Source organism: Parasteatoda tepidariorum, chromosome 4 (assembly GCF_043381705.1).
Source record: "Parasteatoda tepidariorum isolate YZ-2023 chromosome 4, CAS_Ptep_4.0, whole genome shotgun sequence".
Classification (NCBI taxonomy): Eukaryota; Metazoa; Arthropoda; class Arachnida; order Araneae; family Theridiidae; genus Parasteatoda; species Parasteatoda tepidariorum.
The window spans coordinates 684,798-690,777 of record NC_092207.1 but is presented as its reverse complement, the minus strand read 5'-3'; positions in this window follow the sequence as shown (position 1 = coordinate 690,777).

The following is a 5,980-nucleotide window of genomic DNA, read 5'->3' as shown; positions in this document are numbered from 1 at the left end:
TAAACATAACATAACATTGAAAACATCATTTTAACTGTATCCTTGAAGTAAAATTGGTAACGATTCATTTAACCACTATTCACATACTTCAAGAGGGACAGCTTTAGCTTCTCCATGAAGAGTGCGAAAGACATTGTGTGCGTGTTGCAAAGGATAATATGATATCAGATGTAAGATCCTAGGTTTTTTTTCTTGTTTTAAAAGATCCAAAAAAATCGAGTTAAAGGGAGTAAAATTCGAGTAATCGAGAATAATTANTTTAACAATAAAAAAAACGGCTTTTTGTAGCGATTCAGAAAACCGGAAAAATCAGTTATCCGGAATAGCGATGGTCCCGATCGTTCCGGATAATCGATTTTTCACTTCGTTTGACAAAAATTAATGCAAAATAAAGAAGAAAAAAGTATGTTCAATAAAAAATATGCATTAAAGGACGAAAACAACAGCTGAATGTCACGACTGAATTTGTGTGATATCATTGTATACTGTAATCAGAGGTTATGATTCGTATTAAACCGTTAATCCACTCATCGTGAGCGAGCCGTGATAGCCCAGCTTGAGCGCTCGCATTCCAATTATTGAACCGGGTTCGAATCACAGCAATGGCTGGCCGATATGAATTCCGCATCCGGCTTGCACCGACCACAGTGCTGACTTAAAATATCCTCAGTGGTAGACATATCATGGGTTAGAGTCCTCTTGTCATCGGGCTAACCGTGTGAGGTTTTTGTGCTTAACATTTCCCAAGTAACACAAATGCGGGTTAGTTCCATCAAAAAATTCCTCCACGAAGGCAAATTTCTCCCAAAACTTGATACAGAAGTTCCTTTATCTTCTGGAGTGGGTTCAAAATTAGAAGGCTACGGAATTGAACATTAGTAGTCTTTAACAGCAGAACTAACTCCAATTACTTATGTCTTAACTTACTTTTTAGCAGTTTCTCTACTAAAAAATAAGACATCTTTTTAAAATGGTTCGTTTTGGATGCATGTACGGCGCATATAACCATGTCTTAACTTACTTTTTAGCTGTTTATCTACTAAAAAATAAGACATCTTTTTAAAATGGTTCATTTTGGATGCATGTACGGCGCATATATCCATGTCTTAACTTACTTTTTAGCTGTTTCTCTACTAAAAAATAAGACATCTTTTTAAAATGGTTCGTTTTGGATGCATGTACGGCGAATATATCCATGTCTTAACTTNCTTCATAATTTTGTGCAAAATACACTTGTTGTTTTTAAAGCTAAATTATTTTTGTCAAAAAAATTTTTTCTCCCAAGTTCTTCGTAGGCCCCTGAATGTCGTAGGCCCTAGGCACGTGCCTAGTGTGCCTATAGGTTAATCCGGCCCTGGTGGTGACCCATAACTATTTCCCCTTTTCCTTTATCCTTCAATCACAATTTTCACGAAGTGAAACTTCTAATTTGAAACCCAAAATTGGGAACTGAAACTAAAATCTGTCAATCAAAATTCGAATCCAATAATATAACTTCTCAAATAAAATCTAGCCAATCATTGCACATTAAAGGTGTGGCTAATTCATTTCTCTGGAGAGATCCGAACCGAACACAGCATCTTTTCGCTGCTTAAACTCATTGCCAATGGACGTGCAGTCCCAACTCTCCATTAATTTTATTATTTTACATGTAGCGTCTGTGATGTGGTTAATAAAATCTTAATGTTTAACCTTCTGATACTTTAAGTGTACCTGTGGCGTAACTACCACTACAAATATTAAATACCAAATCACTAGTATATAAGACATGTTAACTTGATTCTATCACGAGGTACCTTTTGATCGATGAAGGTTGGCATAGTCTAAGATTAAACACCCCTCATTGGTGACCTACGGACGTGATAAGAAATTGTCAATATTGATGGATGAATCCACATTAAACAGTTGATTTGCTTAGAAAAAATATACTGNAAGAAATCCGTTTCAGTAAATAAAGTCTTCCGGTTAATAAATAATAATGAGCGAAATGCTAGAAAAAAAATAGCGAAAAGCTATAAAAAAATGAAAAAATAGCGAAAAGCTATTAAAAAAAAAAAAAAAAAATAACGAGCGAAATGCTTGGAAGAAAAAAATAAATATAGTGAGCAGAAATTGAAGTTAATAAAAATAAAACAGCATTAATCAACTAGTGGTATCTGTTCATCGAATTCTATCACAGATAAAATTCTGGAAGAGGAGTAATGTGGCGTAATTACCACTACAAATATTAAATACCAAATCAGTAGTATATAAGACATGTTAACTTGATTCTATCATGAGGTACCTTTTGATCGATGAAGGTTGGCATAGTCTAAGATTAATCTCCCCTCATACCTACACACCACAATCCCATAATAGTGATAAAGTTAGCAAACACCTAAACTATTTTCAAGGTCTGAAAATAAATTTGAAAAATGGCCTAATTTAAATGAACTATTTACAAAAGAAACAACTGATCTTGACGAAGGTCTTCTTGCTTCCTACGAAGTTTCCTTATTGATTGCTAAATGTGGTAAACCTCACATGATTGGCGAAACTTTATCTACTACTAAAAAATAAATGATGAAATAATGTTGGGTGAGGGAGTGAGCAATAAGATAATTCACTCTGAGCAATAATACTGTGTCCAGGCGTATTGATGAGATGGCCGCAGACGTAGAATCAAAACTCAAATTTTTGAAAGGTAAATGTAAGAGTTAATTAATGATTATTATTTGGTGCGTAATAAATAAAGTAAAGTTATTTGTTATAACTGATAGATTGAAATCATTGGTATATGTACTAGAAATTGGATATAGTCATGATTAAAAAGGTTAAATGAATGAAACGTCGTGATAAATATAATTAAGGCCGAAAGTATATATAGGTAATTAAATAAAATTAAAGGGAATGTGTTCGTTAAGGAAAGTGGTTGTACAATGCTAATGTGGGATAACAATAACCCAATAGGTCCAAAGGGTCACAAAGTGTGAGGTTTGAACAAATTGGATGAATTGGTATCACCGAATTTAGAATAAGGGTGAAACTAAAAATAATTAAAGATAAAAAGATAAAGAAACAAGGTCATGCTATATCCAGATATAAGTATTTAAGATAAATGGAGTAAATTGATGTTTCCAATATTATCAAGAATACAATGCCCAAAACAATAATAAAAGGGTACTCACCATACATGAGGACATATTAAACAAACAGACATCAAAGGAAGACGGGGAAATAAGCACTTCAGCACCACATTCAATTATTAACAAATTATTTTTATTTAGTAACAAATATCGATCGTTACATTTACTACACATGAATGGCGATTATTAGAAATGGGTGATAAGAGAATTAAAACAATGAAGGCGTCATACATAAAAGTAAAATATAAAAGAACGAGTAATTTAATCGTTAAAATAAATATGAAAAGAAAACTTAAATTTGAGAGGACTTTTAATGTTAAAGAAAAATTAAAGGTATAAAATGTTGATTTTAAATTTTACAGAGATTGATTACGGATAAGGTTTTAATTTAAAATAAAGAATAAGAAAAAAAAAGTAAAAGAAATTCCTCGATACGGACCGAAGTCCGCATCTCGGAGAAAAAAGGTAAGCTGCCCGAAGGCTCGAGAAAAAGAGAATGTATTCCAAAAGACTTAAAAATTCCTTAACTCGGGTAGACCAGAAAAACTACGACCAATTAAATTTAAAGAGGCGGAGAGTTTGAAATTTAAAGTAAAGGGATTGGTTAGTTAGCCCCCCTAAAATTAAAAGAGGAAAAAGAAAGGCGTGAATAGAGGGGTTGGTTGACTTTCCCCACAGGAAGTGCGATGACCGCAACGACCATGAGAAAGGTCACCAAGAAAGTTAAAAAGATTGCTAAAATAAAAAAAGAGGAATAACGTTTAAAGAAAAAATTGAAGGCTTAAATAAAATTAGAAATAAAATTGTCACATTACATTAAGTGTATATGTGACAGTAAATTTGCGTTTCAGATTGATGAATCAACTGTGATAGATAGCAGAGCTGTTTTAGCTTACGTGAGTTCATAAATGAGAGTAAAGAGACTAACGAGGAAATATTGTTTACAAGAACTTCGATCACTGATATAAAAGGATCGTAGATTTTTAAATTAGTCAAAGATTATTTTAAGGAAAAAGAAATTCTCTTCACAAATGTAAGTGCTTAGGCTACAGATGGTGCTCCTGCCATGTCTGGTCGTCACACTGGGTTTCTGGCACACTTTAATAAAAAAGTACCGGAGGTCATCACCATTTATTGTGCCATTCATCGTCAACATTTGGCTGCAAAAAAGTTGAGTGGTGCCTTGCATGACACTTCACAATTCGTTATTTCTGGCATCAATAAAATCAAAGCTAATTCTCTCAGTGACCGTTTGTTCAGAGAACTTTGCCTTGAAAATGATGAAGATTTCGAACGCTTGCTCCGTACATACAGTTGTGAGATGGCTTTCAAAAGGAAACTGCTTGTGCCGTTTCTTCGAATTATTAGACTCGGTTATTGAGTTTCTTGACACCACTGATCCCGTTTTAAGTGTGAGTTTGAAGAAACGCAAGTTGGAAACTGTACCTGACGGATATTTTTGAAAAAATGAATGAAATCAACATAAAACTTCAAGTAAATAAATTCAACACTATCAAGGCTAAGGGAATCATATCTTCATTCATCGCCATATTTGATATCTACAAGTCAAACATTGGTCGCAGAGAGCTAATGCAATTTCCAACTCTTTAAAAAGTGTCCAATGGCAGATATCGAGATTCTCGAAAATAAAATCTTAATTTTTACTGATCACCTTGATCAGTCAAAAACCGATATGGAATCAAGATTTAAAGATTTGATGAAATTATAAATTCCGGATTGGATTTTCGATCCTTTCTCTTTTGAAGTTGGGGATAAGCTCACTCCCTCTTTGCAGACTGAGTTTTTAGATTTGAAGTATGACTGAGGCTAAAGTCGTCTATAAAAAATAGAGTTACGAGTTAGCTTGGGTAAAGCTTACAGACACTTATCTACAATTGTGGAAACAAACTGGGCCCCTTCTCATCTCGTTCCCATCAACATATTGAGTGGAGAGAGAACTTAGTTCTGCCGCCCGGCTGCTTACAAAGCAAAGAAATAGGTTGGACATTTGCTTCAAAGGAGACCTGCGTTTAATATGTGAAGAACATAAAACCTGACATTCAAGCTTTAACTGAAATACGCCAAGCACAGGGCAGTTTTTCTTGATTACATTAATATATGAATTTTAAAAAATATACTTTAGTTTTCTTTATTCCATTTTAAGTGTCATTTCTTTTGGAAAAAAGGATACACAATTTTTTTAATTAATAAAAATGGCAGAATAAAATTGCCTCCTTATTTGCATTTCAATTTAAATTAAAATCAAATATAACTTAGCATATCTTCAGTGTTTGGTCTCTCACAAGCAGCAATGAATGGTTTTTGAGCAAAAAGAGAAAGGGGCGATATGTGTCAGCCAACCCCAAGAGGGGGCGATGGTCCACAAAAGGTTGGGAACCACTGAGTTAAATCATAATAAAATGCAAATCAAGTTCAAGGAGCTCGATAATGTCGTTGAATTTTACACCTTAAGGCCTGGTTTCTTAGAACATGACGCCGTCAGCTGGAAATCAGCGCTAACCTCTGATTGGTTCATTTGTGAGTTTGATAGTATACGTCATCGAACGCTCATCTTGAACTGCAACAACTCAACTGCAGTTGGATTACAACGTGACGTTAACCACAGAAGCAATGGCGGACAACATCCAACACCACATTGAAATCAGTCAAGATTTTGATTTTGACATTAAACGTAGCTTCTTCATTAAACATAGCACTCATCATTTAGCTCAGCTATAATGTGTTTTTTCTTGGACAAAGTCATTATTTGTTCTCTAAAACACTGGTCGACAATAACAAAATCAATACAAATTCAAAATAAATATTTGTTTACGTTATTAACGCATGCGCAATGA